The following is a 24,939-nucleotide window of genomic DNA, read 5'->3' as shown; positions in this document are numbered from 1 at the left end:
CTGTCACTGGTCCTGTGTAACTTATGCACTGGTCTTGTGTAACTTATGCTGTCACTGGTCTTGTGTAACTTATGCTGTCACTGGTCTTGTGTAACTTATGCTGTCACTGGTCCTGTGTAACTTATGCTGTCACTGGTCCTGTGTAACTTATGCTGTCACTGGTCCTGTGTAACTTATGCTGTCACTGGTCCTGTGTAACTTATGCTGTCACTGGTCCTGTGTAACTTATGCTGTCACTGGTCTTGTGTAACTTATGCTGTCACTGGTCTTGTGTAACTTATGCTGTCACTGGTCCTGTGTAACTTATGCTGTCACTGGTCCTGTGTAACTTATGCTGTCACTGGTCCTGTGTAACTTATGCTGTCACTGGCCTTGTGTAACTTATGCTGTCATTGGTCTTGTGTAACTTATGCTGTCACTGGTCCTGTGTAACTTATGCTGTCACTGGTCCTGTGTAACTTATGCTGTCACTGGTCTTGCGTAACTTATGCTGTCACTGGTCTTGTGTAACTTATGCTGTCACTGGTCTTGTGTAACTTATGCTGTCACTGATCCTGTGTAACTTATGCTGTCACTGGTCTTGTGTAACTTATGCTGGCACTGGTCCTGTGTAACTTATGCTGTCACTGGTCTTGTGTAACTTATGCTGGCACTGGTCCTGTGTAACTTATGCTGTCACTGGTCTTGTGTAACTTATGCTGTCACTGATCCTGTGTAACTTATGCTGTCACTGGTCTTGTGTAACTTATGCTGTCACTGGTCTTGTGTAACTTATGCTGTCACTGGTCTTGTGTAACTTATGCTGTCACTGGTCTTGTGTAACTTATACTGTCACTGGTCCTGTGTAACTTATGCTGTCACTGGTCTTGTGTAACTTATGCTGTCACTGGTCTTGTGTAACTTATGCTGTCACTGGTCCTGTGTAACTTATGCTGTCACTGCTCCTGTGTAACTTATGCTGTCACTGGTCTTGTGTAACTTATGCTGTCACTGGTCCTGTATAACTTATGCTGTCACTGGTCCTGTGTAACTTATGCTGTCACTGGTCCTGTGTAACTTATGCTGTCACTGGTCCTGTGTAACTTATGCTGTCACTGGTCTTGTGTAACTTATGCTGTCACTGGTCTTGTGTAACTTATGCTGTCACTGGTCTTGTGTAACTTATGCTGTCACTGGTCCTGTGTAACTTATGCTGTCACTGGTCTTGTGTAACTTATGCTGTCACTGGTCCTGTGTAACTTATGCTGTCATTGGTCCTGTGTAACTTATGCTGTCACTGATCCTGTGTAACTTATGCTGTCATTGGTCCTGTGTAACTTATGCTGTCATTGGTCCTGTGTAACTTATGCTGTCACTGATCCTGTGTAACTTATGCTGTCACTGGTCCTGTGTAACTTATGCTGTCACTGGTCCTGTGTAACTTATGCTGTCACTGATCCTGTGTAACTTATGCTGTCATTGGTCCTGTGTAACTTATGCTGTCACTGGTCCTGTGTAACTTATGCTGTCATTGGTCCTGTGTAACTTATGCTGTCACTGATCCTGTGTAACTTATGCTGTCACTGGTCCTGTGTAACGTATGCTGTCACTGGTCCTGTGTAACGTATGCTGTCACTGGTCCTGTGTAACTTATGCTGTCACTGATCCTGTGCAACTTATGCTGTCACTGATCCTGTGGATATCTTGTGCTGTACACACTCAAGGTCCTGGCACCTTGATCACTCCAAATGGCGCAGTCAATGGAAATGTCCAAAGTGTGTACATTTGTGTCCTTTCATCCATGTTGTTGGAATCAATATACTTTCTACTTTCAGCTCATGAGGCCTCTCAGCAGTTTTGAAACTCATGCTACCTCGTTGATCTCTTCCGCAAGGTTTATCACATAACTTATGGCAGTGTTTCTCTCCTCTGGATCATTTTGACAGTTTTACTAATCTCTCCTTCTGAGTTACACTTCGATGCCTAGCTAAACTGTGTCACGAAGCGTTAATACTTAATTAATGTGTACCTATGTAAGCAGAGAGAGTGCATTCACCTTCATGTTCTCGGTTGTTTCACAATGAAGTCTTCCAAAACCTGTTCCTCCTTTATGAAACAAGTTTCTGTTCTCTTAGTTTAGGAAACAAGTGACTGCTCAATATTGTTTTCACTTGTACTATTTAAATTCTCTTGATTTTCTACTCAGTAAAGTTTCTAAAATCATCTTGTTGAATATCTGTCAACCTAACTTTCAGAGCACGATTAATTCGTCTCCAAATATTTTAATTTTATCAAGGCTCAGTACCAGCTATGGTAAGATCTTTATGTACATTCTATTACCCTTCAGTTTTACTCCCTATGTCTGCATGCTACATAGTTCCCTCCCCGTTGGTGTATAACGCTTGGTTTCCACTACCTTCTTCAGCAGTTGTGGTGTTCTGAAAGTTCCTTTTCTATACATACAGTGTTATATACTCTCTTACTGGTTACTTCACATTGCACTCTTTCTTACAGTTCAATCATTACCTTTCTCTAACTCTCACTAAATATTGAATTTCACATTTCTATTTCCTTATGTTTGATCTTATTAGTATCCCCGACTGATACCTTTACGAAGTTGTCTGCATGTTTCTACTTCTTCCTCTGCCTGCTTCTCGTAATTACAGGACGCAGATTTCTGTGTCCCTCCTGTAATTCCACTCACCCGGATAGTTTCGACCATAGACCAGCTACATAAGACCAAGCTCCCATCCAGCAAGGTCACTGGTGGTGGCTAAAGCCACTGAATTCTGGGAAGTGTGGAAGTTCTCTTGAGAGGACACTGGAGACATGGATCCAGAGATGGTACTGAACACTGACCTCAGAGAAGTGAAGAAATGAGGAAGGTGAGACATCCGGGGGCACACTGGAAGATTCCTGGACACATGAACCTGGGGAAGGGTTCTTGAGACACGCCCTGGGGACGTGTTCTTGAGACACACCCTGGGGACGTGTTCTTGAGACACATCCTGGGGACGTGTTATTGAGGCAAGCCCTGGGGACGTGTTCTTTGAGACACACCCTGGGGACGTGTTCTTTGAGACACACCCTGGGGACGTGTTCTTGAGGCACACCTTGGGGACGTGTTCTTGAGGTACACCCTGGGGACTAGTTCTTGAGACACACCCTGGGGACTAGTTCTTGAGACACACCCTGGGGACATGTTATTGAGGCACACCCTGGGGACGGGTTCTTGAGACACACCATGGGGACTTGTTCTTGAGACACCCTGGGTACGTGTTCTTGAGACACACCCTGGGGACGTGTTCTTGAGACACACCCTGGGGACGTGTTCTTGAGACACACCCCAGGGACGTGTTCTTGAGACACACCCCAGGGACGTATTCTTGAGACACATCCTGGGGACGTATTCTTGAGATACACCCTGGGGACGTGTTCTTCAGACACCCTGGGGACGTGTTCTTGAGGTACACCTTGGAGACGTGTTCTTGAGACACACCCTGGGGACGTGTTCTTGAGACATCCTGGGTACGTGTTCTTGAGACACACCACGGGGACGTGTTCTTGAGGTACACCTTGGGGACGTGTTCTTGAGACACACCCTGGGGACGTGTTCTTGAGGTACACCTTGGGGACGTGTTCTTGAGGTACACCTATAACGTGATTATTGGTTATCTGCAAGCGGGGTGTGAATTATAAACGTCTTTGGAGGCTTCTTACATTATTTGTAAAGTAGTGGTGGATACACAGGCTTGTGTGTTGTGCCCATGGCCGGGGAGGCCATCCCACGAGAGGGAGAACTAGTAGTAGGCCTTGTGTCTTGCTGCCAGGCCGCTGTGAGAGTGAGAGAGTGTGGGCCCAGCATCCCCCTGACCTGGAGCAGGCCCAGAGGGCAGCACCTGAGTGGCACGAAATATGAACTAAGCTGGCAGACAGCATAAGCTGTCTGTGCAGACAGTACAGGCTATCTACATTCGCTCGGCCACCTACCTCGCGTCGTCCTGACGCGACAATACTGGTGGTAAAAAAACTCGGTCTTTCTCTCGTAGGAACAGGGCACAGAACACAAAATAAAAAACATATATGTACATATGGACATGGAAAAAAAAACTTCCTACAGGAAGGAAGAAAAAAAACATGTGGGGTGTGCTAAACATCGTGGTCAAAGGCAGTGAGCGTCGAAGGACATCACTGCACACCTTCCTGCATCTGGACAGATACTGCAACACAGGAGTCATCGCTACGGCTGAGGTGTGACGTAACAGGGTACAGTCTCCTCTGGAATGATGAAGCAGTCATCGTAGGAGTCGCTGCAGGTTTCACTCAACCTGGGGCACGACATGCTGGTGCCCTCGAGTGAGGCGTCGACAAAACTCGGCAACTGGGCAGGACTTCTGGCAAGCAACTCAGGAGGACACTTCTCGACTGGTACTGTCACTGGGCTGTCACTGCCAGCGAGCATGGAGTAAGTCGTGAAGCGAGTCATGGCAGAGACGACTGGGCGAAACATCTGGGAGTTGTAACATCATACACCAGACTTCAGTGAGTGAGCTAGCAGTCAAAGTGACATCTTTGTGCAGGAGCTCACTGAAGCTTGTGACACGAAGCTGACACAGCACCTGCCGACAGGGCTAACTGCGGCTTGACGAGTGTCATTCTCTCGGCAGTTGGAGTTATAGCAGAGGTTAGTCTAAGCATCCCCAGACTTGTTTTTCTACATATAACTGCACTCTGAAGGTCTGGAGGTGAAGTGAAACAAATCTCGATGGGAATCGTAGCAGGTACGATTCTGCAGAACATCTATGAGCGACGAGCATAAGAGCTTTCTGTAAAAGGGGGCTCATACACTCAGGGGCTGACTGATATCAGCTGTCAAACACGCTGGTCACACCGGGTGACTTAACACAGTGGTGCTACTCAGGTCTGGCTCAGACCACTGGACACACAGAAAACTTTACACACACCCATGGTACAACATGGCTTAACTAGCAAAAGATGCTTTTCTGTGCACAAAACTGACACTAAGCCATATACTAACATGTGAGAACACTGACTGAGAGGAATTAATTAACACACGACATATATCTTCTCTCAATCTTCTCGACAATAATGAAATATTTACTGAAACACTTGATGTGACATCATGTGATGTCAGGCGTGACGTCGCGAGGTGATGCCAGCAGCACTGTGATGTCAGCAGACATCTCGAGGTGATGTCAGGCAGACATCGTGATGTCATGAAGTCGGGCAGCAGCATCGGTGACGTCAATGTGATGCGGGCAGCAGACCACCGCATGAGGCCTGGGACATCTGGCTTGGTAACCCACGTGGCTTGTAGATCCACATGACATCGCCCACACCCCACATGGCGTCGTGATCCACGTGGTGTCGTGATCTACGTAGCATGCTGATCCACATGGCTTGCTGCTCTACGTGGGTTGCTGATGCACGGGGCTTGCTGAACCACGTGGCTTGCTGATCCACATAGCTTCGAGTGGCCTCGGGCACTCGGATACACAGCTCTGGCAATGAATTCACACGAAAAACAGCAGAAAACACAGCAGAGGGAGTGAACACATAGTGGTGGAGTGTGGAGGTAGGCTGGTGAGGTGTGAGTAGGGCGAGCATGGGCAAGGTGAGGAACGGCCACTTCCTCCTCTTCCTCCCCCACCCACAAACACAGGGAGACACACTGGACGCAGAAATCACCACAAAACTCACCTCTGGCTTGCTGAAACAGCTGTGCTGAGCTGAGCAACAAGAGCAACATACAAGTGACGCTGAACACGTGACTTGAGAAACAGCGTGGGGCGCTGTGGCATGGGGTCACTGGGACGCCACTTACAATTCTCGAAGAAATTCAGCAAATTTTGGCTGGATCCTGCTTGTACCTGTGTCTGGATGCTCAAACGTGCAGACACGACATCAGGATAACTCGTTGAGAGATGGATGCTTCTTGTATAGGATGATGAAGTGAAGATGACTTCATCCCTCTTCCTTCCTCTCTCCCGGCAAACACAACTGCTGCCACCACCGCTTCCCACCAATTATAACGAATTATTTGGTGATGCTGCAAGCGGGGTTCAATGATACGTCTTCCCCGAGGCTTCTTACTTTATTTGTAATGTAGTGGTGGGTACACAGGCTTGTGTGTTGTGCCCATGGCAGGGGAGGCCATCCCACGAGAGGGAGAACTAGTAGCAGGCCTTGTGTCTTGCTGCCAGGCCGCTGTGAGAGTGAGAGAGTGTGGGCCCAGCATCCCACTGACCTGGAGCAGGCCCAGAGGGCAGCACCTGAGTGGCGCGAAATATGAGCTAAGCTGGCAGACAGCATAAGCTGTCTGTGCAGACAGTACAGGCTGTCTACACACCTTGGGGACGTGTTTTTGAGACACACCCTGCGGACGTGTTTTTGAGACACCCTGGGGATGTGTTCGTGAAACACACCCTGGGGACGAGTTCTTGAGGTACACCTTGGGGACGTGTTCTTGAGACACACCCTGGGGACGTGTTCTTGAGGCACACACTGGGGACATGTTCTTAAGACACCTTGGGGACGTGTTCTTTAGGTACACTCTGGGGACGTGTTCTTTTGACTCACGCTGGGGACGTATTCTTGAGACACACCCTGGGGACGTGTTCTTGAGACACACCCTGGGGACGTGTTCTTGAGACACACCATGGGAACGTGTTCTTGAGACACACCATGGGGACGTGTTCTTGAGACACACCCTGTGAACGTGTTCTTGAGACACCCTGGGGACGTGTTCTTGAGACACACCCTGTGAACGTGTTCTTGAGACACCCTGTGAACGTGTTCTTGAGACACACCCTGTGAACGTGTTCTTGAGACACACCATGGGAACGTGTTCTTGAGACACACCATGGAGACGTGTTCTTGAGACACACCCTGTGAACGTGTTCTTGAGACACACCCTGTGAACGTGTTCTTGAGACACACCCTGTGAACGTGTTCTTGAGACACACCATGGGAACGTGTTCTTGAGACACACCATGGAGACGTGTTCTTGAGACACACCCTGTGAACGTGTTCTTGAGACACACCCTGTGAACGTGTTCTTGAGACATACCATGGGAACGTGTTCTTGAGACACACCATGGAGACGTGTTCTTGAGACACACCCTGTGAACGTGTTCTTGAGACACACCCTGTGAACGTGTTCTTGAGACACACCCTGTGAACGTGTTCTTGAGACACACCCTGGGGACGTGTTCTTGAGACACACCCTGTGAACGTGTTCTTGAGACACACCCTGTGAACGTGTTCTTGAGACACACCCTGTGAACGTGTTCTTGAGACACACCCTGTGAACGTGTTCTTGAGACACACCCTGTGAACGTGTTCTTGAGGCACACCCTGGGGTGTTCTTGAGACACACCCTGTGAACGTGTGTTCTTGAGACACACCCTGTGAACGTGTTCTTGAGACACACCCTGTGAACGTGTTCTTGAGACACACCCTGTGAACGTGTTCTTGAGACACACCCTGTGAACGTGTTCTTGAGACACACCCTGTGAACGTGTTCTTGAGACACACCCTGTGAACGTGTTCTTGAGACACACCCTGTGAACGTGTTCTTGAGACACACCCTGTGAACGTGTTCTTGAGACACACCCTGTGAACGTGTTCTTGAGACACACCCTGGGGACGTGTTCTTGAGACACACCCTGTGAACGTGTTCTTGAGACACACCCTGGGGACGTGTTCTTGAGACACACCCTGTGAACGTGTTCTTGAGACACACCCTGGGGACGTGTTCTTGAGACACACCCTGTGAACGTGTTCTTGAGACACACCCTGTGAACGTGTTCTTGAGACACACCCTGGGGACGTGTTCTTGAGACACACCCTGTGAACGTGTTCTTGAGACACACCCTGGGGACGTGTTCTTGAGACACACCCTGTGAACGTGTTCTTGAGACACACCCTGTGAACGTGTTCTTGAGACACACCCTGGGGACGTGTTCTTGAGACACACCCTGTGAACGTGTTCTTGAGACACACCCTGTGAACGTGTTCTTGAGACACACCCTGTGAACGTGTTCTTGAGACACACCCTGTGAACGTGTTCTTGAGACACACCCTGTGAACGTGTTCTTGAGACACACCCTGGGGACGTGTTCTTGAGACACACCCTGTGAACGTGTTCTTGAGACACACCCTGTGAACGTGTTCTTGAGACACACCCTGTGAACGTGTTCTTGAGACACACCCTGTGAACGTGTTCTTGAGACACACCCTGTGAACGTGTTCTTGAGACACACCCTGTGAACGTGTTCTTGAGACACACCCTGTGAACGTGTTCTTGAGACACACCCTGTGAACGTGTTCTTGAGACACACCCTGTGAACGTGTACTTGAGACACACCTGTGAACGTGTTCTTGAGACACACCCTGTGAACGTGTTCTTGAGACACACCCTGTGAACGTGTTCTTGAGACACACCCTGTGAACGTGTTCTTGAGACACACCCTGTGAACGTGTTCTTGAGACACACCCTGTGAACGTGTTCTTGAGACACACCCTGTGAACGTGTTCTTGAGACACACCCTGTGAACGTGTTCTTGAGACACACCCTGTGAACGTGTTCTTGAGACACACCCTGTGAACGTGTTCTTGAGACACACCCAGTGGACGTGTTCTTGAGACACACCCTGTGAACGTGTTCTTGAGACACACCCTGTGAACGTGTTCTTGAGACACACCCTGTGAACGTGTTCTTGAGACACACCCTGGGGACGTGTTCTTGAGACACACCCTGTGAACGTGTTCTTAAGACACACCCTGTGAACGTGTTCTTGAGACACACCCTGGGGACGTGTTCTTGAGACACACCCTGTGTCAAGACAGTAAGTAACTTTAAGCAGTAAGATTAGCACTTCAACCCCTCGACTTTTTCTTTTTTCAAGTTCTCTTTCTTCTACTAGAATTTTCAGTCCGTCTAAGAAAAAATAAGAGGAAGCATTTTTTCGTATATTTTGTTTAAAATACTGCCACAACAGTAGTAACTTAATGTAAGGATATTTGTGTGAACGTGTGTCACCAGGTGAAGATGACGGAGTCGCAGTCATAAAGTTGTTGGTCAAACTGGCTTTGTTATGCTCTATATTACACCGACCTACATCGCGGCCAACACAATGAATTGTTTAAATTCCAATAGAGGTGTCTGTAGCGACCTTGTGGCTCGCCTGGTGGGGGATTTTAGCAGCGTTTTCCGGCGTCCTGGATGTGGCAAAGACGAGAAATATGTTTTTTCTCGGTGCTTAGTAAAAATAAAAATAAAAAAAGAACAAGAATAACATGTAAATGTATATAATGAGAAAGAAATTAAATATATTATATTAACACATCGGCCGTTCCCCATCAAGGCAGGTGATCCGAAAGAAGAAAAACACTTTGATCATCATTCATTCCATTACTGTCTTGCTAGAGGCGCACTTACACCATAATTAAAAAGCTGCAACATATCTCCACTCTTTCAGAGTGCCGACACTGTACTTTCCACCTCCAGAACTCAAGTCCGGTCTGGCGGTTTCCCTGAATCCTTTCATAAATATTACTTTGGTCACACTCCAACAGCACATCAAGTTCTAAAAACCATTTACCTCCACTCGCTCCTATCTAACACGATCATGAATGCTTGCTGGAAGTCTAAGCCCCTCTTATACACAAAACCTCCTTTACCCCCTCCCTCCATCCTTTCCTAAACCGACCCCAAGCCCACCTTCCTTCCACTACAGATTTATATGCACTCCAAGTCATTCTATTTTGTTCCCTCCACTGTAAATGTTCAAACCACCTCAACAACCCTTCCTTACTTTTAGTAACCAGCACCTCCTAATCTCCAAACTACGGATTCTGTGTATTATATTTACATCACACATTGCCCTCAGATACGACACCTTCACTGCCTCCAGCCTTCTCCTCGTTGCAATATTCACCATGTATGCTTCCAACCCATGTATAAGAGTGTTGGTATAGCTATACTCGCATACGTTTCTCTCTTTGCTTCCATGAACAAAGTTCTTTGTCTCCACAGACACCTCAGTGCACCACTCACCTTTTTCCCCCTCACCTATTCTATGATTCACCTCGTCTTTTATAGACCCATCTGCTGACACGTTCACTCCCAAATATCTGAACACATTCACCTCCTCCATACTCTCTCCCTCCAATCTGATGTCCGATCTTTCATTAGCTAAATTTCTTGTTATCCTCATCACCTTACTCTTTCGTATATTCACTTTCAATTTCCTTCTTTTATATACCCTAACAAACTCGTCCACCAACTTCTGCAACTACTCTTCAGAACCTCCCAAAAGCACAGAGTCATCAGCAAAAACCAGCTATGACAACTCCCACTCCCACTTTATGTTAGATTCAAATTGACTTAATAATAAAGACACGAACATAAAATTAATTCCCAACTGAATCAAAGCAATGAAAAACTAAAACATATATTACGAAAGTTAATCAAAGTTAAGATAGACAAGTATAGAAGAGCAGGTAGAACTTTGTGCGTAACGTCGCAGACATACCGTGATCCACAGTAATGAGAGATTTCGTGAAGAAAGCTTTCACAGAAGAAGCACAAAATGATCACACCAGACACACCATAAACAAACACCACTGATATGATGAAAGGAAAGATCATTTAATGAGTGTGCGCGGCAATTAACACGGTGTGGAGTAGTTGTACACTCAGGCTGGAGTGTATCATGATACGTTGCTGTGAACCAGGCGGGTGTGGGTCTCAGAGATGGTGAGTGAATACAGACGCAGCTCACTGAATGGCTCCGGTCCACACATACGTTAAAACCTTTCCAAAGTGGATTAAGATTGATAGATTAAATCCACGACTTTATTTGACAAAGTCTGTAGTGGGTATGATTCCTTATAGTCACGCTGGCCCTCTCAAAACATACGAGAATCATCAGAGAGCCAGGTTGCTAGGTGACTTCCTGACGATGCATAGTAATACACATCTACCCTCCTTTCTCCAGAGAGTAGTGTGGGAAGAGGTAAGTAGGCGGCGCAAGAGTCTGCATTCCTCTGTAACAATCACTTCAGGCATCCAAACACACCACAGTTATACATACGCTCAAAGAAATAAATATAACTGCACAAACTTTGCTCCCCTCACAATTTTTTTCATTAATGAATATCTCCGTCGGTCCTAGATCAATGATCAACAGGTTTTGAACCCTCTTTTTGATACCAGTTATCTTTTATGTGCTTCCCATCTAAGGATTATTCAGTTTTGAACTTCCTTTAGTTGGCAACATGTTTGTATGTCGATGTTGCTGTTATTAACAATGGAAACCTGATGTGCCTTTTCCAAGCCTCGTACTGAACAATAGCCGCGTCTGATCTTACAGCTTAGTTACATGCTGCCCATATATGCTGCTAGCGATACAAGGTATATTTACTGAAGACATATACTTGGCTATTGGTATCTGTTACGGTTGGAATCTTAATGTTTAGCCAGGTTAGTGCACTCTGTAACAATACACTTGATAGAATGAGAAAATACTTCCAAACTTAGAAATGTAAGGCACAAATAATAGTTACTCAGTCTTTTCTAGTTTCTTTTTATTTAAAAGCTTAAATACTTTATATATTCACAAATATCTATTAAATATCACTTTGTCAGAAACTTTTATTCACACAAAAAAACTCTTAATAGAATGTACATGATAGACTCCTTCTGGAGACTGTCAACATGGTCACTACACTTGTTAATGATCAGAGGAATATTACTGCTTCCTCAATAAAGACATTACTTGTACACGAGTATATACATTGAGAATGGACACCTTCACTGAATAACTCCCTGGCATAAGGAATATATCACTTAAAGTTCTAAACTTGACACAGGTCATCACATCGTAAACTGAGAGTAACAGTATATAATTGTCCGCAGACTTCACTTCAGAATAAACCTCAAGCTGGTTCAGGAGTTTCTACAACACAATTCTCTATCCAAGTGAGAATAAGGTGGAGTACTGGAGGGGCAGCTCAGTCAATGTACACTGAGTCGGCAGGGAGAGCGAACTCAATTAACACAGTTAATCTCTACCTGACATCAACTCGCCAAAGGGGAGAGGGAATAGTAGTCTAAACTACCCTCCAAGGACATACCTTCTTTCAACTCTTAGCCAGCTGTTACCTACCTACCCAACACATTACTCAAAATACATAAATATATATATATATATATATATATATATATATATATATATATATATATATATATATATATATATATATATATATATATATATATATATATATATATATATATATATATATATATACACATCATACCCGGGTATATTCCTAAATCAGATAATATTATAAACTAGTGGAATCTTTAAATTAGCTAATATTAAAGAAACCCCGAGTATAATATTAAGTGGATAATATATATATATATATATATATATATATATATATATATATATATATATATATATATATATATATATATATATATATATATATATATATATATATTATATATTAATCTCATTATGACCTTGGTCATAACAGTATCACTATGGAGAATAACGTACCATTCGGTGACAGCAAGCGTCCACCAAAGAGCTGGCCAGTTATCTTTCCCATAGTTAGGTGGAGGGAGATTATAAGAACATAAGAACATAAGAAGGAACACTACAGCAGGCCTACTGGCCAATACCTCGCATGGGCCAAGTCAAGTCAGTCACATTCACTTAAGGGAGGAGCACGGCATCCGACCTAGTAGCACAAGCTAGTCAGGTCCAACTCACACCCAACCACATCCACTCATGTATTTATCAAACCTATTCTTAAAACTACACAACATTTTAGCTTCTATGACGGTACTCGGGAGTTTGTTCCACTCATCCACAAGTCTATTACCAAACCAGTGCTTTCCTATATCCTTCCTGAATCTGAATTTTTCCAATTTGAAACCATTGCTGCGAGTCCTGCTAATGCTAGATATTTATAGCGCACTATTTACATCCCCTTTATTTATTCCTGTTTTCCATTTATACACCTCAATCATATCCCCCTAATTCTACGCCTTTCTAGAGAGTGCAGATTCAGGGCCCTCAGTCTATCCTCATAAGGAAGATTCCTGATACATGGGATCAACTTTGTCATCCTCCTTTGTTTAGAAAGACACGTAGGCATACACTAGGACATATTTATTAGAAAACGTTTCGGTCCTGGGACCTTGATCACTTCTAACATATAGAAGTAGAAAGACATTATATATAGGCGGAGAGTGAGGTGTGAGTGACGTATGGTGACCTGAAGAATGTCATCCTCCTTTGTACGTTTTCCAGAGCATTTAAATCCATTCTGTAATACGGTGACCAAAACTGCGTTGCATAATTTAAATGAGGCCTAACCAAGGATGTATAGAGTTGAAGAATAACCTGAGGACTTGTATTATTTATACTTCTTGCTATAAAGCCAAGGATTCTGTTAGCTGTATTGGGAACATTTATGTACTGTTGTCTTGGTTTCAGATTACTGCTAACCAGAACTCCTAAATCCCTTTCGCACTCCATAATATTAAGATCTACATTATTTAGTTTATATGTGGCATTTAGAACTTTGCATATGTCTGTATTAAACTGCATCTGCCACCTCTCCGACCACTTCATCAGTCTATTCAAATCATCCTGGAGTGCTCTAGTGTCTACATTAGAATGAATTGGACAGCCTATTTTGGTGTCTTCAGCAAATTTGCTTATTTCGCTATTTATTTCCTCCTCTATGTCGTTTATGTAAACTGTGAACAACAAGGGGCCCAACACTGACCCCTGAGGAACACCGCTTGTGACGTGCCCCCATTCTGATTTCTCTCCATTTATGCAAATTCTCTGCTGCCTATTTGTCAACCATGCTTCTACCTAGGAAAAAATTTCTCCTCCTATTCCGTGTACCTTAAGTTTTCTCAACAGCCTCTGATGTGGAACTCTATCGAAAGCCTTACTGAATTCTATATACACAATATCATATTCAGTACCATGATCTACCTCCTCAAATACCTTAGTGAAGAAAGTTTGTAAATTCATTAGACAGGAACGCTCCTTTGTAAAACCGTGCTGAGACTCACTAATCAATTTATGCCTTTTAAGATTGCTACGAATTGCTTCGGCAATTATTGATTCCATAAATTTTCCCACTGTGGAGGTAAGGCTTATTGGTTTATAGCTCGAAGCCAAGGACCTGTCACCTGCCTGGTAAATAGGCATTACATTTGCCATTTTGTACTTGTCTGGCACTATGCCAGCTTGTAGTGATATATTGAAAAGATTAGCCAAAGGTATGCTAAGTTCTCTTTACATTCCTTTAAAACCCTTGCAAACAGTTCATCAGGACCTGGGGATTTGTTAGGTTTAAATTTCTCTGTCTGAGGACCATGTCACTAGTTACCCTAATCGTGCATAGTTTATCCTCCTGTTCTACATAATTTATTGTTTCTGGAATTTCGCTAGTGTCTTCCTGAGTAAAAACTGAGAGGAAGTGGGTATTGAAAAGTTCACACATTTCCTTATCATTGTCAGTGATCTGACCTGAGTTACTCTTAAGTGGGCCAATCTTGTCCCTAATCTTACTTCTGTATACCTGAAAGAACCCTTTTGGGTTAGTCTTCGAATCCTTTGCGACTTTAGCCTAATAATCCCTTTTTGCTTTTCTTATCCCTTTTTTTATTTCTCTCTTTAATTGATTTCTTAACTGCAACTCTCCTCTTTTGATACGGCTATATATGCCTCTTTTTTGATCAATGAGATGTTTTAATCTATTGTTTATCCATTTGGGATCATTTTTGTTTGATCTAATTTCCCTACTCGGAAAAAAGTTGCTTGGGCAGCCAACACTATGCTCTGAAAAATGTCACCACCAACCCTACATACCTGACACATAGTAAGGTCATCCCAATTTAGCCCACCCAGGTAATTTCTCATACCCACGTAGTCGGCCAAGCAGAAATCTGGGACAGTGACTTGATTGCAGTTATCTGGGTAATTCCATAATATATTGAAACTAAGTGATTTGTGATCGCTTTCCCCAAGCTTATCATTAACCTCAAGATTATTAACTAGTGATTCTTTGTTGGCAAGAACCAAGTCAAGCAGGTTGTTTCCTCTAGTTGGTTCTGTCACAAACTGTTTTAAAAAGCAATTCTGAACCATATCAAGAAAGTCACTAGATTCATGATTTCCTGTCACATTGTTCTAATCAATTTGTCTGAAGTTAAAATCATCCATAACACATTTTCATATCTAGACGCCTTATGAATTTCGTCCCATAGCAGCTTACTGCACTCCCTATCAAGGTTTAGGGGCCTATAAATCACATCCAAAATTAATTTTTCATGACCTTCGAGAAACTAGCCAAACAGATTCTGTGTCTGATGTTTTTAATCTTACATCTTGTCTAACACAACAATTGAAATTATCTCTGAAAGACATCGCCACTCCACCACCCTTCCTGTTGACCCTATCAGTACGGAATAGTTTATAACCCTGTATGTTGCATTCCAGAGGCATTTATCTATTTTTCAAGTTGAACCAGGTCTCTATTATAGCCATAATATCTATATTACCTACACTTGCAAGTAACCTTAGCTCATCCATCTTATTTCTTAGACTCCTATTAGGGAGACCTAATTATATGGTTACGTTGCCTTGGCAAGTGGTTAAGCAGCCACGCCTTTTCGGCTTAAGTCTCACCTCCTTTGTTCGTCACTGGCGTCAGATCTCGGCGTCAGGTCGTAACTCGTGGTGCACACCCCATTGTGGAGGGTGCTTCGACCACCATATAAGCCCAAGGAACAGCATGATCAAGAGACTTCGAGCGGAGCTGCTGCTGTGTGCAGAGCTCTGAGCAGGGAGATTCAAGAGGAGCTGCTGCTGTGTGCATGGCTCTGGAGAAGGCTGCTGAAGTCTCTGGAGGAGACTGTTGGAGACACTGGGCAGAGTACTGGCTTGGAGCAGTACTTGTGCTGTGTAGGTCTTGGGACCTGTGGCTTAGTTCCTGTGGTGAACTGTCCTCTGAACTATATTGTAAGTTATATTCATTTTCGTCAAGTTGATTGTGTTCCCTGTCTCACTGCTTATGTGTACCATCCCATTTGTCTAAACCACAATAATGTTCTCCTGTTCCCAAATATATTATTGTACAAGGACTTAATAATAAACTGTGTTTGAGTAGAATAGTAATATTCACTGTCCCCGTTATTTTCTCTTTTATTCATTATTTTATTTCAAGTATTGAGAGGGTGAGTAGTGTGGTGGGTAGAGTAATGACAGGTGAAGGTGTAGTCACCAGTGACCTCACATTACCTACCTCCGCTAATCATCTCTCCTACCACCTCGCCTGCCTATCCCCTGCCTACATAACCCTTTACTTCCATATCCCCACTTATGTCCCTCATTCCAATACCCCCCTACATGACAAGTAAACCTTAAGGGAGCTAGTCACTCGTTGCCCTCTACTATCTCTCTTTGTTGAGCAATTACTTTGCCTTTACTAGCAACTTCATTTTGAATATTGTCTTTTAAACATATCCCTGAGGTATCCCAGTAATATCTGATGTTTTCAACCATAATGCTGCAGCCTGATTGTTTCCCACAGACACCCATACCTCTATAATCTATCACTTTAAATTCCTAGACACATCATCAATGACCCCCTCAGTCGAATTGGCTAATGCAACCACTCCATCCCCAGAGAGATGAACCCCATCCCTTGCATATATATCATGTTTGCAATAGAATTTGTCTCAATTATCAATGAATGGGATTGCAAGTTCCTTGCAGGTACCTGTCTAGCCAGCAGTTTATACCAATTACCCTAGACATCCATTCATTGCCCACTCCCCTTCTAGGCAAGATGCTACAAATGATTAGGATCTCTCCCTTAGACCTAACAACTTCTATGGCTGACCTGTACTTATCCAGTAGTTCCTGCCCTTCCCAATGTCATTACTCCCAGCACTAAGACAGATAATGGGCTTGTTCCCATTACCTGACATAATATTATCCAACCTGCTGACTATGTCACCGACAGCAGCTCCTGGGAGGCACACCATCTGTCTGACCTTCCTGCTTTTGTTACAAAAAGCGCAGTCCATATATCTTACCTAAGAATCTCCTACAATTAGAATATTCTTACCTTGATTAGCAGGGGAGTCAGTGGTACCTTTCACCTCACTAACCACTGAAGTGCACTCGTTCTGGAGAACAGAGAATCGATTTCCTACCTTCACATCTTCTCTATTAAGCTTCCTTATCTTCCTTCTTCTTGAACTGTGAACCACTTGCCACTTAAGGCAGTTGCAGCTCTTTAACTCACTGCTGGTATCCTTTTCCTCGCAAGCTCCCACCACCTCACACTCCCAAACACATCTAGGCAAAGCTTCAGCCTCCTATTTTCCTCCTGAAGAAATATAACCTCCTTCTTCAACACCTGAGATTCTAAAACACTACAACAAGCCATGGTGCTTGGTAACACCCCACGCTAATACCCAGACAGCTTAGGACAGGTATGACCACATGTGACCTCTGACCTTGTTCTGTTGGTGTCTTCTGTGTTGTAAAGTGAACCTTGTGGTCAGGTGAGTCAGCGTAACCAAGCGTGTACCAGTGTGTGCCATCAAGAAGACCACTTATAACTGTGCCATCAAGAAGATCATTCACAACTGTGCCATCAAGATCACTCACAACTGTGCCATCAAGAAGATCACTCACAACTGTGCCATTAAAAAGATCACTTACAACTGTGCCATCAAAAAGATCACTTACAACTGTGCCATCAAGAAGATCATTCACAGCTCTGCCATCAAGATCACTCACGACTGTGCCATAAAAGAAGATCACTCACAACTGTGCCATCTAGATCACTCACAACTGCGCCATCAAGAAGATCACTCACAACTGTGCCATCTACATCACTCACAACTGTGCCATCTAGATCACTCACAACTGCGCCATCTAGATCACTCACAACTGCGCCATCAAGAAGATCACTCACAACTGTGCCATCAAGATCACTCACAACTGTGCCATCAAGAAGATCACTCACAACTGTGCCATCAAGAAGATCACTCACAACTGTGCCATCAAGAAGATCACTCACAACTGTGCCATCAAGATCACTCACAACTGTGCCATCAAGAAGATCACTCACAACTGCGCCATCAAGATCACTCACAACTGTGCCATCAAGATCACTCACAACTGTGCCATCAAGATCACTCACAACTGTGCCATCAAGAAGATCACTCACAACTGAGCCATCAAGAACACACACAACACGTCCAGCAAGAAGATCACTCACAACTGAGCCATCAAGCTCACTCACAACTGTGCCATCAAGATGACTCACAACTGAGCCATCAACAAGATCACTCACAACTGCGCCATCAAGAAGATCACTCACAACTGTGCCATCAAGATCACTCACAACTGTGCCATCAAGAAGATCACTCACAACTGTGCCATCAAGAAGATCACTCACAACTGTGCCATCAAGAAGATCACTCACAACTGTGCCATCAAGATCACTCACAACTGTGCCATCAAGAAGATCACTCACAACTGTGCCATCAAGATCACTCACAACTGTGCCATCAGGAAGATCACTCACAACTGTGCCATCAAGATCACTCACAACTGTGCCATCAAGAAGATCACTCACAACTGTGCCATCAAGAAGATCACTCACAACTGTGCCATCAAGAAGATCACTCACAACTGTGCCGTCAAGAAGATCACTCACAACTGTGCCATCAAGATCACTCACAACTGTGCCATCAGGAAGATCACTCACAACTGTGCCATCAAGAAGATCACTCACAACTGTGCCATCAAGAAGATCACTCACAACTGTGCCATCAAGATCACTCACAACTGTGCCATCAAGAAGATCACTCACAACTGTGCCATCAAGAAGATCACTCACAACTGTGCCACCAGGAAGATCACTCACAACTGTGCCATCAAGAAGATCACTCACAACTGTGCCATCAAGAAGATCACTCACAACTGTGCCATCAAGATCACTCACAACTGTGCCATCAAGAAGATCACTCACAACTGTGCCATCAAGAAGATCACTCACAACTGTGCCATCAGGAAGATCACTCACAACTGTGCCATCAAGAAGATCACTCACAACTGTGCCATCAAGAAGATCACTCACAACTGTGCCATCAAGAAGATCACTCACAACTGTGCCATCAAGAAGATCACTCACAACTGTGCCATCAAGACCACTCACAACTGTGCCATCAAGAAGATCACTCACAACTGTGCCATCAAGAAGATCACTCACAACTGTGCCATCAAGAAGATCACTCACAACTGTGCCATCAAGAAGATCACTCACAACTGTGCCATCAAGACCACTCACAACTGTGCCATCAAGAAGATCACTCACAACTGTGCCATCAAGAAGATCACTCACAACTGTGCCATCAAGAAGATCACTCACAACTGTGCCATCAAGAAGATCACTCAAAACTGTGCCATCAAGAAGATCACTCACAACTGTGCCATCAAGAAGATCACTCACAACTGTGCCATCAAGAAGATCACTCACAACTGTGCCATCAAGAAGATCACTCACAACTGTGCCATCAAGAAGATCACTCACAACTGTGCCATAAAGAAGATCACTCACAACTGTGCCATCAAGAAGATCACTCACAACTGTGCCGTCAAGAAGATCACTCACAACTGTGCCATCAAGACCACTCACAACTGTGCCATCAAGAAGATCACTCACAACTGTGCCATCAAGACCACTCACAACTGTGCCATCAAGAAGATCACTCACAACTGTGCCGTCAAGATCACTCACAACTGTGCCATCAAGATCACTCACAACTGTGCCATCAGGAAGATCACTCACAACTGTGCCATCAAGAAGATCACTCACAACTGTGCCATGAAGAAGATCACTCACAACTGTGCCATCAAGATCACTCACAACTGTGCCATCAAGAAGATCACTCACAACTGTGCCATCAAGACCACTCACAACTGTGCCATCAAGATCACTCACAACTGTGCCATCAAGAAGATCACTCACAACTGTGCCATCAAGATCACTCACAACTGTGCCATCAAGAAGATCACTCACAACTGTGCCATCAAGATCACTCACAACTATGCCATCAAGAAGATCACTCACAACTGTGCCATCAAGACCACTCACATCTGTGCCATCAAGATCACTCACAACTGTGCCATCAAGAAGATCACTCACAACTGTGCCATCAAGATCACTCACAACTGTGCCATCAAGAAGATCACTCACAACTGTGCCATCAAGATCACTCACAACTGTGCCATCAAGAAGATCACTCACAACTGTGCCATCAAGATCACTCACAACTGTGCCATCAAGAAGATCACTCACAACTGTGCCATCAAGAAGATCACTCACAACTGGCAGTAACCAGAGATATGAGTGAGAAAGTCTACAAAGATTTGTCGTATCAAACTCTTAAAATTTCATCAGATTCACTCTTTGCAAGATGTTGATATGTCATTAACAATTATAATTTGTTGATATTTATATTACAGTAGAAAGGAGTCTATATTTTTGATAAGGAAGTTGAATGAGTGTGTTCTCTGCCAGTGATGTTTGAACACTGAACACGCTTGGACTCACGCACTAGAATTTAAGTATAGCCTTAAGAACATCATGTCTGGGTGATCAGAAGTGAGATCACTGTGGTAAGCGAGTATAGTTTTACTAACACACACGCCGGAATCACCTCCGTGACGTTGCTGGTATTGTCGCATCTATGAGGTATAGCCAAACTGAAGTCATGTCGACAGAATCCATAACGGAAGTCATATCATAGCGATGAGTGCTCATGAAACTGCGTAAACTTAGTAATATTGACAACGAAACCCGTAATGTAGACAGACAGGATGTTGTTACATTGTTCTTAAAGACTTTACTGCAGGTAGGATACAAGGGCGTAGTTCTGTGGTCTTGTAAAAGTCACCAGACCACTTACTGAGGTGAGGCAGGAATGGCTGGGTTCGTGACGTTCGCAAGATCTGAGATCCTGCTGGTGGACTCACAGACTAAGAACTGGATGGAAATAAATGGTATAAAATACCGACACAATGGAAATATAAACACATATGCAGTATAATGTGATCCTTTATTGACTACGTTTCGCCCACACTGTGGGCTTTTTCAAGTCACAAACAGATCTACCTGGGGTGGAAGGGACGCGAGTATTTATAGTCAGGTTCAGAATGCTGAGGTCTGGTGGAGAATGCTGCATCTGATGATGTACCGAGTGGGGTTATAGAGTCTAAAATCTTGGGTAGCTTGGAAATGAGATTGGATAAGTTTGTGAGCAGACCTTCTACAGTGTTCTTCCATTCCTGTGTTCTTATGTGGGATAGCGATGAAGAAGTTTCTTGGCAAGTGGTTCAGCTATGTTATAGAAGCCACTATTCTGGTTGAAGTTGTCGGATATAGAAATAAGTGATGATTCCAGGATTCTTCGGTGTTGAGTGTTGTCTTCTGTGGCGATAAGTCTTGAGTTTCTGTAGTTTATCAAGTGGTTGTGTGAATTACGGTGTTGTACGCAGGCATTCCTTGTGTCGTCAGACCTGCTTGCGTATTGGTGTTCTGAAATACGTGTTTGGAGATCCCTTGATGTTTCGCCCACGTATAACTTCTTAAAGTCATTACAAGGGATTATGTATACCCCTGCAGAGGGTGGAAGCTTGTCCTGTCTATCACTGGTAATGTCCTTGATGGTCGTGGTTGTGGAGGTAGATACTTGGAATGAGGTATTGGAAAAGATGTTGGAAACATGTTTGGCAATGGAGTTGGTGGGGAGGACTGCCGAGAAGAGATACATAGTCAGCATAGTTGCTGATCCCTGTGTTATATAGCATAGCATATAGTATCATCCATGTGCTTTAGATAGGAGATCCCTTTTAGGCCTGTGACTTTGTGTGACGTCATGGGATGCACATGTGTACATTCGTACCTCTGCCCCGGTCTCAGTCGGCGTAGACATCCAGGCTAGGACAGGCAGAGGCTGGGCTCCATCTCCCACCATCTCAGTCTGACAATATATATCGTTACCATCCAACAAGTGTATCTACCTTCAACCCTCGATATCTCCATTTAAGAACCCCTACGATAAATGGTGGCAGCGGAGGGCCTGTAATTCTGACGATTACAGCGATTTCTGGAGATAAATTTCGACCGAGTCTGCCATCTTGTGAGTAGGCCTACCGAGAAGGTTAACGCCAGCCAGCTATCTCAGCCAGTTCTCCCGCCCAAGCTCCTACCAGCTTCTACACCATTCACTGGTCAGTCTCTTTGTATTAGTGTTTATCTGCTTATTTGCATCACTCCCAAGGAGTTGACCCGAGTTTGCAAAATAAGCCAGCTTCCAGTCTGTGGTGGGGGAGTCAGAACAACGGAGTCCAGTCGAGCCTAGTCTACTCCATCCAGTTCCTTTGCCTGCCAAGCCAGCTTCCACCCCTGCTGTGCTCATTGTGTGAAGTTATCAAGCTATTCTGTGTGAAGGGTTAAGATAAGCCAGCTAGCAACTAACCCAGGTGTCTTACCCCAGTACTCAAGCAAGCCACGTGAGTAGTCTTCATCGCTTGTGATTCAAGCTCCAAGCAATTCTGAGTACTCTTTTTCATCCTTGTGGTGTTGTGGTATTTCGTGGGTGTATTTTAAGCTAGCCAGCTTAGAATATCTTCGCGGCAGTGTGGTTGTCCTCAGTGAGGCTTACGCCGTTCAACCCATAGGCCCAACCACCCACTCACCAGGTGTGTCTCACCATTGCCGGTCTTAGCCCTGTTTACCCACAAACCCAACCACTATCACTGTGTTGTGGTACTCACCCAACCTCTACCAGTGTTTTGGCACACTACTAAGGGTTGTAGCACCATATTTTAAGGACCACATAGGGGGTCAAGAGCTAGAGTGTGTTTCGTGCCACAGTTGAAAGCCTCCTGTGTGAGTTCATCGTCGATGTAAGCGCAATTCTACGATCACGTGTGCAGAGGACAGCAGCAAGACGACATAAACAATCCTCTACTCTCCACCACCATCTACCTCATTCTTCACCAAGTCGTTACAGCGATAATATTGTTCATAGAGACATTTGCAAGTGTTGAGACATTTCTTTTGTGTTCCAGTGATTTTCTTAGTGACATTCAGTGACTCTCGATTAGACTCAATGTTGATTATATACTGTTTGCAATAATCTTTTTATCTCCTTAATTCAGTGTTAATTTTCGTGCATTATCTTATGTCTGTTGTGTTGTGTGTCTTTTTATACACTTGAAGTAAGTACTTAGTGTTTTTCCTTTGTTGTGTGTGCAACATATGAGCAGTATAGAACTTGTGTTTACACTTCAGAATCACCTTGTGTTCTCAGTGATTCAGTGGAGTAATTCAGTAATTTATTTAATTGTGTCCTGCATCAATTATATATAACTGAGACAACTCAGTGTTGTCTCAGTTATATATAATTTTTTTTCATCCCAGCATTTGTGTATTCTTTTTTTTGTTCTCTGTGTGTTGAACATTCTTGTGTTCATATTCTTTCATTTAGCCAGTGTCTAATTTGTCTTATTTCCACAGACAATAGTGCCATTATTTTGTGCAAGCATCACTGTAAGTGTTGTGTTGTGCATCACTGTAAGTGTTGTGTTCTGCATCACTGTAAGTGTTGTGTTCTGCATCACTGTAAGTGTTGTGTTCTGCATCACTGTAAGTGTTGTGTTCTGCATCACTGTAAGTGTTGTGTTCTGCATCACTGTAAGTGTTGTGTTCTGCATCACTGTAAGTGTTGTGTTCTGCATCACTGTAAGTGTTGTGTTCTGCATCACTGTAAGTGTTGTGTTCTGCATCACTGTAAGTGTTGTGTTCTGCATCACTGTAAGTGTTGTGTTCTGCATCACTGTAAGTGTTGTGTTCTGCATCACTGTAAGTGTTGTGTTCTGCATCACTGTAAGTGTTGTGTTCTGCATCACTGTAAGTGTTGTGTTCTGCATCACTGTAAGTGTTGTGTACAGCAACACTCTAAGTGTTGTGTTCTGCTTCACTGTGTTCTGCATCACTGTAAGTGTTGTGTTCTGCATCACTGTAAGTGTTGTGTTCTGCATCACTGTAAGTGTTGTGTTCTGCATCACTGTAAGTGTTGTGTTCTGCATCACTGTAAGTGTTGTGTTCTGCATCACTGTAAGTGTTGTGTTCTGCATCACTGTAAGTGTTCAAACTTTTTGTTCTGTGTTTTAGCAACTATTATTTTTCATGTTTCATTGAACAAATTCACTCTTAGTGCAATTTTTAAGTTCTTCTTTTAGAGTAAATTGTTCTTTTGCTTGTTAAGTGTTGTTTAAGTGCAGTTAAGAGTTAAAGTGTTCATTCCTTGATATATTTCTTTTCTTGTGTGTGTAATAATTTTTTTTTATTATTGCACATTGACTCATTTTGCAATAATTCTTTTGCAAAGATTGCGTTGCCATTAAAGTTTTTCTTGCAGAGATTTTATGCAGTGTTGTGCAATACTTTTTAATTAGCAATTGTCATTTGCAATATTGCTACAGTTTATTTCAGTTCAGTTTCATATGTTCTGTTCTGTGCATAATATTTTATTCTTTGTGTGCCATTTTATTTTATTTCAGCAAATTGTGTCCCAGTTTGTTTTATTTTTGTACAAGCTTTATTGAGTCAATTTTATCATTTTATTGCATTGAGAGTAAAGACAACTCACTGTGCCATTCATTCAATTTAAAGTAAAAGTTGAGCAAATTAGATTTGAGTAAAGTACAAGTTCTCTTGATTTTCAAAGTGTTGTTTGTTAAGTTGAATATTTTTCTTGTGTGAGTTCTTTGCTTACTGTGTGACCTGTCAATTTTTAATTAC

Source organism: Cherax quadricarinatus, chromosome 4 (genome assembly GCF_038502225.1).
Source record: "Cherax quadricarinatus isolate ZL_2023a chromosome 4, ASM3850222v1, whole genome shotgun sequence".
Taxonomy (NCBI): Eukaryota; Metazoa; Arthropoda; class Malacostraca; order Decapoda; family Parastacidae; genus Cherax; species Cherax quadricarinatus.
The sequence above is the reverse complement of the archived record's forward strand: the minus strand, read 5'-3'. Positions refer to the sequence as shown.